The sequence below is a fragment of the Vanessa cardui genome, chromosome 23 (genome assembly GCF_905220365.1).
Source record: "Vanessa cardui chromosome 23, ilVanCard2.1, whole genome shotgun sequence".
NCBI classification, from domain to species: domain Eukaryota; kingdom Metazoa; phylum Arthropoda; class Insecta; order Lepidoptera; family Nymphalidae; genus Vanessa; species Vanessa cardui.
The window spans coordinates 6,089,926-6,104,664 of record NC_061145.1 but is presented as its reverse complement, the minus strand read 5'-3'; the positions used below and the strand labels follow the sequence as shown (position 1 = coordinate 6,104,664).

At 32.5% G+C, this 14,739-nt stretch overlaps 2 non-coding genes across 2 annotated transcripts; one reads left to right on the top strand and one right to left on the bottom strand.

Annotated features, from left to right (window-relative positions):
- The first annotated feature begins 3,073 nt into the window (after window positions 1–3,073).
- Window positions 3,074–3,145, top strand: Trnap-agg. The gene has a single exon. It is a non-coding gene; the product is annotated as a tRNA-Pro (tRNA).
- A 1,054-nt stretch (window positions 3,146–4,199) lies between these two features.
- Trnap-agg lies at window positions 4,200–4,271 on the bottom strand. The gene has a single exon. It is a non-coding gene; the product is annotated as a tRNA-Pro (tRNA).
- Window positions 4,272–14,739: the final 10,468 nt, after the last annotated feature.

Below are 14,739 nucleotides of genomic sequence, written 5' to 3'. Positions count from 1 at the left end.
CTCATCAGTTATTCTTCCACTAAATAACAGTATTCAGTATTGTTGTATTCCGGTTTGAAGGGTGAGTGAGCCAGTGTAACTACAGGGACAAGGGACATTACACCTTCCCAGTTCCTAAGGTTGGTGGCACATTGACGATGTAAGGAATAGTTAATATTTCTTACAGCGTCATCATATGCTCGTCCGCCAACATATACCATAAAAAATGATTATTTACAAATATATAGAAAAACAAACAAACAGATATTGATTACATTAAACATCAAAAGGATTAATATAATCTCTTCTGAGATATCTCAGTTACAATAATGACCTTGAATGAACTTGATGAGATTATTATAATTTGGTTTTAATTTTAAATTATAACGGCGTGTTGACATTTCTTGTACATTTGGAATAGTTCCATGATTGAAAATATGCACAAGCGGAAATTCAAATCTTGATGAAGCTGTGACGGTTTTATGACGTATGTGACCATTTATAATAAGCAACAAGAAAATAACTCATTATTTTAAGGGAAATCGGTAACGCATTGGTTCTGTTGACGACCTCCATGGTTAAGTAGTGTGTACACCGGTTTTCATGGGTACACCACTCCGAGGTCCCGAGTTCGATTTCCAGCTGATTCGATCACAAAAAGTTCATTAGTTTACTTTCGTCCCGTCTTTACTTATGGTTTTCCTTAACACAAGTGCTTCAGCTGCTTACATTGGAATCAGAGTATTGTATGTGATGTTGTCCAATCTTTATTATTGTTTGTTCGTATTCTAACCACCAATATCGTGGAACCAATCAGCTAACAAAATCATACCCAAGGGTTTTCACGTCAATCAAGGGGCGGCCATTCTGTCAATCTTTTCCATTTAGTTTGTTTTGGTGCTTTTATTTCATTCTCAGCTTCAAATGATGCAGGATTTTTTATTGATTTCTATGTTTCCAATATTATGTCTAAGCATATTATATATACTTTATGTTTTTTTTTAATTAGATATCTGTTTACAAATGTAAATGTCTATAAATTTCCCATTGCTGGACTGAGGTCTCCTCTATCTTTGAGGATAAGGGTTGGAGCCTATTCCACCACGCTACTCGAATGGGCTGGTTGATTCATATGTGGTAGAATTTCCTTGAAATTAGACACGTGCAGGTTTCTTCGCGATGTTTTCCTTCACCGCCGAGCATGAGATGAATTAGAAAGACAAAATTATTGTTTGGGGACATTTTAAATAATATTGTTTTGAGTAAGTGTTAAACATTTTGAAAACGTAGATATTGCCACATCGCCATGGGATCAATCTTAGAAACTAAGATGTTTTTTCCTTTATAATTGTAACACTTCAATAAGTATTACTGCACGCCAGTAGAATATATCATAAGTGAGCGTTACCTACCCAGAGAGTTTTCACAAAGACTTACCACTAAGTATAATTTAAAATAGCTACCGTACAAAATAATGTGTCGTGGCAAGAATGCCAACATTACCATTTTGAGTGGCATTTTCAATTCCAATTTCGAATTGAGATGAATCAACTTCGACAAATCCCCAGTCAATTTGTAAGAAATTTATTTTACATTCAATATCCTGTTTATCTTTAAATTATCCTTATTTTTATTTGTGTGGTAAAATTAAGAAAATAAATAATAATTTAGGGGAGGTGATGCCGAGAAGATTTATAATTTAAAAAAAAAACGTTTTTTTTTTTGTCTCAATATTTTATTTCTGTTTTTATTTTTAAACGATTATAGATTTCAGTCATGAGAGTGATAGCGTGATCCGAACTAAAACTAGGAACGCGTCAGTCATCGATATAATTCACGGACGACTTGGCGAGTTTGACAACGTAACGACAGGAATGCAAATAATTTTAGATGTGTTGATCTTATTTATGCTTTACGATTAGCTGGTATTGTTTGGCAAACGAGCAGGAGGCTCATGTAAATAATGACATCTGCAACATCTAGGGTATACCAAGTTATTGTCAGCATTTTCCAAGATGAATCGTTTCGAAAAAACCGTTCCACAGAGTAGTTGTAAGACAGAAAATACTTTAAAAATCGCGCTGTTCAATCAGCTTCACCAATCACATAAAAGCAACTAAATTATACTACAGACACAAAACAATTTTGTACGGCTAATTATAAAGCACGTTATGTAACGCTGTAAGTGTTTCCTCGTTGAATTGTAACTCCCATTAATTATTATTAGATTTATTGCACAGTTCGTATGTTTTATTATTATTAGTTTTAGAATTTGCGTGTTCTGGTATTTGATTTGTTGGAATCTAAATGTAGTAGTTAATATATAAATTATGGCAAATATGAATTCACTCCGTATTTTATTTTATGATTTATTCAATTGAAGTTATGTTTTTAATGAGTGCGTGGTTGTAGAGATGTCTTTAATACGTAAATAACGAGGCGGATTTCCCGCAGACGGACTTCAAATGTGATCATTAACTTTTTATATTCATATATCGATACATATTATAATGCTCGTCTTTTATCAAGGAGTGTTAAGAACCGCAGCCGCCTCAGAATAAGCTTAAGCTTAAGATCCAAATAATTATTATTATCCAAATATGTGTGTTATTTGTAGTACAGTTAAAACACTTGGGCCTTGGAGTTCAGCAAGGATCTTCATTTAAAATATACAGTTCAATTTATTGCCACCACTTACGACAGGGCTTAATTTTTTGCCTAGAAGATCCGAATTGTGATTCAACGGTGTACCGCTGCTGACATTCTTGCCACCATTCCACACCATTATTTGTGCACTACGTAGATTAAATATTTAATTACTAATTCTTCTGTAAATAAAAAAACTGTTAATTAACAAATTATATACATTCCAAATATTTTTTCGTACATTTTATTTAAATATACTCTATGTACTTTTTTAAATCTAAATTACTCTATTATTTTAAAGTGAATGAAAATGTTATAATAACATAAAATATAAAAAATAAATATTATTTAGTCTTGATATCCTGATAGCAGTATGATATAATTCATGGAAATAAGTTATAAATTTTATAAGAATGTTATGTGGCTTCATTTTGTTACCATAGCAGTTGGCTCGTTGGTCTAGGGGTATGATTTTCGCTTAGGGTGCGAGAGGTCCCGGGTTCAAATCCCGGACGAGCCCACATTGCTCTTTTTGTCTGCAATACACTTATTCAGGTGGAATAAGCATTGACAACATTTTTATATTAGGAACATAATATGAAAAAAAATTCTTATTTAAAATATGAAATATTTTGTCAGACACCTTCCCAGGCATGGATAGATAAGCTATGTTTATCAAAGTCAGGCAAATTCGCATCAAATTAGTTTTGAAAACAGAGTACAAATATTTATATGTTTCTTTATATACATAGATTTAAAATGTTTCTACGGAAAGTAATCTTTTACATATATTTTGAATCCCTCTAATCCATCCTAAACTCAATAATATGTACATAACATCATAATCGTACACGAATATTACAATACAGTTGCAATACACGTATGTACAGTCATATACACAAACACAGCTGCCGCACACATGCAAACCGTAACACACATACGCACAAAATCTATTACCCGCTCCCATAAACACGAACATCCACACAGATGCATAAACATTCGGTGTTAATTACGTTACATGGCGAAACATCAACAAGATAGCGATACATGTATTAGTTCAAGTGAACATGACACTAACGTACTGTGACAATGACGATGTTTGACGCTTAATTGTCCGATTAAACCCCTCGTCACGTTAACCGTGCATTGATCATGCTTCATTAGTATTAGCAACGCATTAATCATATTATGTCACTTGTGTCCGGAATAAAAATTAATTCGTGTGTTTCCGTGCATGTGATAAAATATGATTCAGCTGTGATGGCTTTGTTTGGCTGGGTTCAAACCCAGGCAAGCACCACTATATATATAGTCTACAATTCATCTCGTGCTCAACGGTCAATGAAAACATCGTGAGGAAATTTGCGTGTCTAATTTCATCGAAATTTTGCCACATGTGCATTCCACCAACCCGCATTGGAACAGCGTCGTGGAATATGTACTGATAAAATTTTGAATGTATTATTTTGTTATTTTCGTTTGGCTGTCATAGAATACCTATTCCGAATCTCCTAAATCTCGAAATTACTAACTATAAATAAAAATATGTAATTTTGAAGACAAAAAGACATTTCGGGCTCGTCCGGGATTTGAACCCGGGACCTCTCGCACCCTAAGCGAAAATCATACCCCTAGACCAACGAGCCAACTGATGTTAAATTCTAAATTAAACCGCATACTGATTTTATAAGAGTGAAGAGTTTCATTCATGTATAAAATATTTAACAATCTCATTGACTGCCCTCAGCTTCTTGAACTTTTTAAATTTCGGATACCATATAGAATTCCCATATGGAATTCTATATATGCATCAAATTTCTATGTCTCAACCACCCTTTCGTACTATTGTGTTTAGTAAAGGTTCGCCGATAGCTCGCATTTGTAGCACATTTAATACATGGCTCACAAACGAACCTAGAGATATTTTCTCCCTTGGACTCAGCCAGTTTCCTGCACTTTTGATAGAAAAGATTAGAAGAGAAATAAGTGTTTCTCCCTATTGGCTATTATATATTTTTTTATTAAAACCAAAATTGATCCAAATTATAAATATTTAGGTATCTGTATACAACATAGATTTTGTGCATGTTGTACACGCCTGTAAGTGGCATACATATTAGTATTTAAGACTTAGATGTTTAAGATTTGTTTGTGAATGCTGTATATGTTATGCTGTTGGTGTGTCTAAATAAATAAGAAATAAAAAGTAATATAAGCTTGATTGAATAAAAGTTGTTTTTATAGTTAAGTAAAATTTTTATGCCATGTAGAGGTACGGCAAAAATGTCACCTAATAGTTATCAAACATTGCCCATAGACATTGGCGCTGTTAAAAGAAAAAATCCTTACATGGTCTATTGGCCGTGGATACTATTATGATATGTCCCCATTGTTTGTAGTTATAATGTCTAGCTTATCCTTTAACACGGAAAGCAATTGATGTGTAGGGAAAGTACCTACTCAGACGGACTTATACATACCCCACATATTTTTTATAATAAATATTTTTAGTGCATAATATTATAGCTACATTACTATATGCAAATATTAGATTCCGTTTGCATACGGTAAATAGAACGTTTTTGGGCAATGGTATACGCATATAAAAAGATACCGGAAAATATAATCAATTTACCATTGTCAAAATTTAAAAAGATTATTAAGACTACATTAATAAATAAATCATACAATTCATTAAAAGAGTACTTTTTAGAAAGAAACGCCTGGAGTTAGGCTCGGGTTCCATCATAGGACACTAATTACTGTAAATTGCACATTTACAACAGCATTGTAAATCTGTTTATTTGAAAAGTGCAACTATGCGAGTTTCTTGCCGTTTCTATTCGCTAGAAGCTGCTTTCCGAAACGGTGGTAGTATTTAATTGTTGACGATTCAAAAACGCTTCATTGTGAAGTTTATTTGAATAAAATTGATTTGATTTGATTACATTGGTTCATCTTCTTCTTAGCTTGGAATAGTCTAAGGTATGTTTGTAGTACGAGGTATCTCTGTTTAATACAAATATTTTTCTAAAAAAATTGCTGTAGAGACTAAAAATCTTTTAGCTTAATACGTTGCAAGAGAGTGCCGGTACAGCAATCTAGTAATTAAAAATAAACACGATGCCTCACTATATCTGCCACTGATGATATTAATCACATCAACGGAGCTGTGAGCGATTGTAGCGTTAATTAGTTAAGTTCATATATTTTATTGAACACTACAAGCATTATATACAAAAATCTTAGGACTAAAATAGAAATAAAACTCAAAATACAAAATGTTTGATGTCTTGCACAACGCCCGGACTTAAGGCTTATTACATCTCTTCCAGACAAAACAATCTGATTTTTAAAAACGTTTTCTGGGTAGACAGTGCAACCATACACTAACATACAATCTTTACACACCAATACCTATACATTACTATATTGCATAATAGACTAAGATTAGAATTTTATATTAAATTAATGACTATAAATATAGTGTTTTCCAGAAAAGTGTAAAAAGGATTTATCTTGTTTTGGATTTTTAATGAGTATTAATAATGCTTATAAATTAATGCGTCCTCAAATTCAACCAGTAGTTTGACTTATTTCAATTTTATTTAATGTTTTATCAAAAGTATTTTATTTAATATTATGTAAAAAGTACTAGTAAAATTCAGAGTATGAAATGCGAAAAGGGCTTTGTTTGTTAAGCTATCACGTCTGAACTACTTTACTGAAGGTGAAATTTTAAAATATTGAATACTTTATACCTAATACCCTCGCATACGGGCGAAGCTTTGGGACAAGATCACATATATTATATATATTTTACAGCTAAGGTAGTAAATGTACAGAAAACATACCTATTGGAATCTGACTACCACCGCCCATGGACATTTGCACCTGGAAATTTACAAGTGCAGCATTTTAGTAATAAGCTCTTATTGATGTAAGAAGTATATGTACGTTTTCAATATATCACGAGTAAAATAAGACATGAGTTAGAAAAATCAAATTTAAATGTAATTATTGTTCTAGATTAACACACAGCGCGAAAGTTCCAAGGGAATTAAGATTTAAGTAATCTGTAAAACATAAATTAAATTCTACATCTGGTAAGCTTGTAAACCCACATTATGCTGGGGTCTGAATTTTATGGAGCTGCTAACATTGTCCTTTAATTTTAATTACGGTTCAAAAATCCTTGTACTTAAATAAAGACTTCTTTTATTTTAATGAAATCGTGTAGACATTATATTACCATGCCCTGTGATATTTTAATGATAACTATACAAAGACTGTATAATTATAAAAAATAATTTATACTATCTATACTTTTATACAAATATTATAAATATGAAAGTAACTCTGTCTGTCTATATGTCGCTCTATCGCTACCAAACCACTGAACAGAATTTGATGAAATTTTGTATGAAGCAAATTTAAACTCCAAGACAGGGCATAAGCTACTTCATTTGCCTAAGAACTAGCGCGCACTGGTAACTTTTGTCACGGTGACTGTTTCGTCACTGTTGTCAAGTCCGTGAATATGTACAGATGCAGACACAAATGTCACCCAATTGTCACGTCGTAAAGTGCGCGCACCTCCATACATATTCATGAACTCGACAAGAGTGACGAAACAGTCACCGTGACAAAAGTTACCAGTGCGCGCTAGTTCTAACACATGACAGCCAATCGATACGGAGACAACTAGTAAAATATAAAAATGACCTATTTATATTCAAATACGTATTAAGATATGAGAATCTTTAAATTTTTTAATACTTTGCAAATTGTTATAAGTAAATATTAGGATTATATATACTTACTATTTGTATAAATTTATAATTCTTATATGAACAGTAAATAGTTCATTGCCAAGTATTGATATCATGTTTAGTAAAGAGTGTCATCTTAATAGTAAGAAGAAAAAATAATTACTACACTTCAAATTTATTTTTAAATTTTCTTGCAAAAATGAGCTACATTGTGCTCATTAATCCCTATATTACATATTAAAACGTGTGCTAACTTAATTAGCTAATGGGGAGGTTTTTGAACTCAAGTTTTACATCGCTAGCAATAATCGGCACTATGACGGTTCAAAGTGTTAGTTTAAAAAAATATTTTCATTTAAAGTTCGTTTTCGAGATTCGAATCTGGATTTAATTAAGACATTTATAGTAAGGGCCAACGTTTAGCAGTGTAGTTTAACGCTCGAAAAGTTTCAGCATAATATTATAATTCATATTTATTTAATTTTGCATATTGTGAATAAAAAATAGAGCTTCACGTACAATATATAAAATAACTCGCACTCAACTTATGAATACATTCATAAGTCGAACCAGCTCGTCAACAGCACACTGTTTCAATTTAAAATATAAAATGAAATGTTTTGCGAAACTATATTCATTTTTGAGTTTCGAATTTCAAATAAAAACAAAATATTATTTCGTTTTAATTTTTACAAGTAAAAGGTATGTTTGACGTGTATATAATAGTGTGTTTGTAATCATTTAAAGCTGTAACAGGCAAATGTGTACACAATCATACAGTTCATTAAACTATTACTTAAAATTTTTGCTTGATGGTTTTGTGGTCCATTGATCGGAACGCTTACCTACGTTATATTAAAAGAAAAACAAAATGTGAAATTTCCGAAGTGATAAGTTATACTAATCAATGAATGAATTTATAAATATTCGTGGTCAGTCTACCCGTGACCACGAACGCTGTAAAGTGCTCGAAACGTCGGGATGTCAAAAATAATTAATATATGCGATTCAAATCCGTTATAACTAACTAGTTTTATTTAAAGAATTAATTTATATACTAGATAAATGAAAGAGTTATATGTTTAATTATGATCTTATGATAACGATGACTTTGTATTTTATAAATTAAATTATAACACTAACAACAACAGCCTGTAAATTCCCACTGCTGGGCTAAAGGCCTCCTCTCCCTTTGAGGAGAAGGTTTGGAACATATTCCAACACGTTGTTCCAATGCGGATTGGTGGAATACACATGTGGCAGAATTTTTATGAAATTAGACACATGCAGGTTTCCTCACGATGTTTTCCTTTACCGCTGAGCCCGAGATGAATTATAAAGACAAATTAAGCACATGAATCAGCGGTACTTGCCTGGGTTTGAACCCGCAATCATCGGTTAAGATGCACGTGTTCTAACCACTAGGCCATCTCGACAATGAAGTAAATTAAATTAAGTAAGTCAAAACAAAAATGTTGGAAATTCACAGTGCAGCTTTTACCATAAGCTTATTTGTATGTAGGCAATAATTGCTATCAATTAATTAATTGACATTTTACCTTCGCAGTAATTCATCTTGCAATTATATGTGACCACCGCAGCTTATGAAAACGCACATGAGAAAAAAATATCCAAGTTTGATACTAGCTATCATTGGAAATTCCGTAGGTAGTATGTTTGTTCGTCTTCCATGTTTTAATATATTAAATTAATAATTGATACCAAGTTTCTCTTTCTTTTAAAAAAGCACGTGAATGATTATGGTTTAATAACTTTCAACCTATTTATTTTTATATTACTGGTAACCTTGGGGGTAATTATACTAACTTATAATTATGACACGTTCCTGATTCCATCGTGATCATACTTCGATTCAACTGCAACCGAATTATTGTGCACTGGAATAAAAAGGGCTTAACTGCAACGTTAAGGTATTGATTCAATTGCGATATAGCGACATTTTAGTAGTAGAATTCGCGCCCTGGTGTGTGACTTTAGGTCATATAAACTGACGGGCATAAATTAAAGGCATGTTAGTAATACCGTTTAAATTAACCTTACACGTTAAATGATCGCTATCAGGTGGTACTGATACCAGATCTTGACTTACGAGTTTGTACGTTACCGCATCGGACACATTACCCACACAATAACAAATCGTGTATATTATTTATCCTATAGTAATATGTATTTAGCGACTTTAGATTTACGAGCATTTCGTAACAGAATACAAAGTCATTATAATCTTGAATAGAGTAAGCCTATTTTGACCTAGTGATTATGAGACGACTGCACATAAAAATCGTTTATAGTCTCATTTTGAAGAACTTAATCTGTTGATTTGCTGAAAATTAGATAGGATTCTTGATTGTAATGTACTGAATTTTTACAATTTAACAAAGAATTAATTTTAAAGAACGGGGAAAGGTTGCTTGCTGGTTGGAGTGGCGACGTGAATGTATAAGAAAACGTGGCATATTTTGTGAAAATGGCTGTGCATGAAAAACGTAAACAGAATTAAACTAAATTGTTTTTACAACTTCCAATTGTAACTGAACTGAGGTATGTTTTTTTTATTCGCATTATAAATTTAATTTACATAAGGTTTCAAATTATTTGCCATTTACAATGCAATTTAATAAAAAATAGCTCAACCTTTCTTTGAATGAAGGCGAGGTTTCGTCGTCTTCCGTCACTCCTGTTTAAGGTATTAGTTGTCAAGTAATTAGTAGAAAAAAGTAGCCTATGTTCTTCGTTGGAATTGCTTCATACCAAATTTCCCCAATTTATTTCGTAGAGCGTCACACATCCATATAGACAGGCATTTTATTATAAAAATATAGATATTTTATTATTAATTGTTAGTGACAATCGAAAATCTGTATCAGTATAAAGAATCATTGTTCCTAATTTAAACTTAAAACCTTAAGTGCCTCTTCTATATAAATACTCTTCATCCAAAGTGTGCTCGATATTCATATAAGTCTAAATATAAGTCGCTTCCCGCCGTCTGTACGCTTCGACCTTTTAAACTATGCAACAGATTTTAAATTAAAAAAAGCGTTTCTTTCAATAAATAACGTGATTCAATTGGAAGATTTATAAAACATATGCATATTATTGTAGAGAAAGATTGAGAATATTTACAGCAGGAAAAACGAGGCTTTTTATATCTGTTCTTCAATCTAAAAATTTTATTTATACCTACCATTAGTATACCTGTGTAAGGCCTGGATGTACAGCTAGTATTATAACCGTAAAAAATGTTGTGTAATTTCATTGAAAAATAATAATTAATATTCGTTTAGCAGGATCTTTATAAAATCCGCATTCTGATTATAACGATACGATCAATATTTAACTCAGACTCATTTACTAATTTTGTTTGTGTTCAGAGTTAACTTTGAGTTTTAAATATGAGTTTAATTAAGATGTTTGTATCAAGGACCGACGTTGAGCGTAGAGAATTCAGTAATTTCTAAGTTACAAACTTGACTGCTTGCCAAGTTTCTTGTTTCTAAATTCAGTGCACTGAGAAAGTGCATTTGGAACTTAAAACTCATTATACAACAAATACGTTGTAACAACTTCTTTGCAAACAATCGTGGTAATTTATTACTTCTAGCTGTTAGGATTAAGATTAACTATTCCCAACGTTTGGATGGCTAATGCTTTACAAATGGCGATCTGAGCCGGCAAATGGAAAATATATATAATACGTTGAATGTAATGGAAATTTGCCAATTACAGCCTTTAGAAACTCGCAGTGACAAATAATCTTTGCTTTATAATATTTTTCACGCTGTTGATAAATGATGTATTTTGTGTCTAAATCATTATTATTGGTTAAAGTTACTCTTATAAGTTATTTTATCTTATGCATCGTATTTAAAGGCAATTGACGAAGTCTGTAATTCAATCCGCTGTTCTTTTTAGTTACAGGCCCGATGAAAGTAAAAAGTTATGTACTGTAAATTTCCCACAGCTGGGATAAGACTTCCTCTTCCATTAAGGAGAGTGTTTGGAACATATTCCACCATGCTGTTCCAATGCGGGTTGGTGGAATGCACATGTGGCAAAATGTCTATGAAATTAGACACATGCAGGTTTCCTTACGATGTTTTCCTTCACCGCCGAGCACGAGATGAATTATAAACACAAATTAAGCACATATATATAAATAGTGGTTCTTGCCTGGGTTTGAACTCGCAATCATCGGTTAAGATGCACACGTTCTATCCACTGGGCCATCTTGGCTCCTAACCTAAAATACTACTAACTTTATTTTTGTCATTGTCATGACCATTATTATTTCAATCAAACATTCGAATAAAATAACATTCGAAATTTAAAATTACCACCGAGTTAACATCTTAGGCCGGCTTTTATTTAAATGCTTAGTAAAATGTGTGTACAAACTACGGAAATAAAGTGTTTCAGTTCAGTCGGAAAAGTTTCAAGTTGATGGAGTTCACAGTTAAATTGTACGAAACTTGCAGAACGAGAGATCCATTCGTTTTAAACACGTTTCACACAAGTACTCTTATAAACTTTTTTCATTCTTTTTGACGTGGATATTTTCATTCATAAATTTTACGATAAATTAAATTGCATTTTTCAACCACGTCTTACCAAGCGTTGAGCGAATGATTAAAATAGTAATAGCGTGTAAATGTCCCACAGCTGGGCCTGCTCTCTCCTTAAAGATTAGATTTGATGTTTAGCTACCGTGCTTCTTCAATTTGGATTGGTGGATACAATTGTGTCAAAATTTCATTGAAATTAGACACATAACACTTTACACACTATGTATATGATAAACACAAATTAAACACATGATAATTTAATAGTCTTAACTTGCCTGGGTTTGAATCTGTAATCATCGGTAATTTAAATTCTGGGCTTACTAAAATACTTTCGACGGAGATTCCATAATTTATTTTAAAACAATAATAATTAATATTAATCCATATTTGTCACTGTATCAGATCAGTAATGCGACTCCACTGGGTCACTATACTGTGAAGCAGCAACACTAATGCATGCAGCGTTCCGGTTTTAATGGTGAGCGATCCAGCGTAATTACAGGCACTCGGGTCATTACATGAAAGTACTTATGTCTGATACTAATGTACCTCTTACTCCAGACTCTGTCAGCTAAGGTGTTTGATTTACTCGCCTGTTTCTAGTAAAAATATATTGTATTTATGAAATAGATTACATATTTTATAACACTCTGAGTTAATCAGTTTTTTTTATTCTCGATACAAGTATAATATAATATGATATAGTAGGCTGTATTATTTGGAATATATACAATCGCACTCGATTGTCATATAGTTAATTTATGATGATTATGTAAAATTTATATTTTATTCATATTAATTCCGGGCCCAGGCTATCATTTGCAAATTATTTCTAAAAAAATCAACACTACACATTATTAATTAAGACTAATGCCTTTTGTCGACCTCCGTTGTCGAGTAGTGTGTACACCGGTTTTCAGGGTCCCAATGTTCCGGGTTCGATTCCCGGCCGAATCGATGTTGAAAAAGTTCATTAGTTTTCTACGTTGTCTTAAGTTTGGGTGTTTGTAGCACCGTCGTTACTTCTGATTTTTCATAACACAAGTACTTTAGCTACTTACATTGGGATCAAGGTAATGTATGTGACTTTGTCCAATATTTATTTATTATTTATTACTAATCAGAATTTTGAATGCCTTGTAAGTTTGCTGAATAAAAACAATAACAACAACAGCCTGTTAATTTTCCACTGCTTGGCTAAGGCCTCTTCTCCCTTTGAGGAGAAGGTTTGAGCATATTCCACCACGCTGTTCCGATGCGGGTTGGTGGAATACACATTAGGCAGAATTTCTATGAAATTAGACACATACGCACGAGATACACAAATTAAGCACATGAATATTCAGTGGTGCTTGCCTGGATTTGAACCTGCAATTCAAGTCAAGATGCACGCGTTCTAACCACTGGGCCATCTCGGTATAAAAACACACCAGCAAAAATACAAATATATAAATAAATATACTGTAAGATTAAGGTAATTTCTAGTAAGGAGGTACGCTAACACTACAAATATATCGGCTTTTCAGTATGGGTTCAATTTATTTACGTGTGCTTTTGAATACTCCCTATTTTAAACTGCATTGCCGCTACGTCGGCGCTGTATGGGGAAATAACGCTGCGTCTGCTGGTAAAGGGACCCTGCACAATATAGACAGATAATATAAACTCAAAATTTTTAAATTCAAAAGAATCGTTAAAGAGCGTATGTGTGCTAAAGTATATTACAGCACTAATGACTTTCTAGTTGACTGCACACCTTTGGGAATGTGATGATCGCCTCCAGGCTGTGTCAAATAACATGAATATGTTTATTACTGTATATTGTAAATTGACATTATAAAGAAAGGTCCGGCTGAGTTTCTTTCGCCGTTTCTTATCAGGTCTGAGGTATTATATTCTGAACCGGTGGCAGATTTTCGACAATCGATAAGAAAGTGTAAACACTTCTATTTTTAATAAAGATTTTTGGCTTTGACTTTGACTTTGAAACAATTATTGTGTTTGATTGATATGGTTTTAAATTCTGAACTCAAATTCAAATTCCTTTATTCAACATAGTAACATTACACTTATTTATTGATGGTCAAAGTAAATATCACCACTAAGAAATGAAGAATATTATATCTCGTATTTTATTTTTGTTTGATATAAGGAACAGGTTTCCATTTTTTTTATTTCAAGACTTAAAAGTCTGTTTTAATGTTCATAACAAAATGCGAATAATTAGTTTAAAGTAATTATAACTTTTAGCTAGGAATAAATCTTGAACATGAATTGTATCTGATTCAGAAATGTTTCAATCAAATGTTATATAGAGAAACATTGCACTGATTTTACCTCACCTTGTAAATTACCCTCATCGCCATCAAAGTATTGAAAATATATACTTGAATACAATTTTAACTGTACATGTCGTACTTTGTACTATAGAAAAATAGCCCCTGTTTTAATTTACTTAAATAAATTACGATCAAATATATTCTTCCAAGGCGTAATACTTGAGTTTGTACTTTTCGGTTTAAAGGCTGTAAAGGCACAACGGATATCAAATTAGTTTTCAAAAATTTATAGAGCAAGGGCGTAGCGTTTTCGGCGGTGAAGGAAAACATCGTGAGAAAACCTGCCTGAGTCTAATTTCGACGATATTCTGTCACATGTGAATCTATCAAATCTGCAGCTTGACATTTACAGACTAGACTACACATGTTGTATGTTGAAGCAAAGTTTTCTTTACTTAGGACAGTGTACAAGCTCCT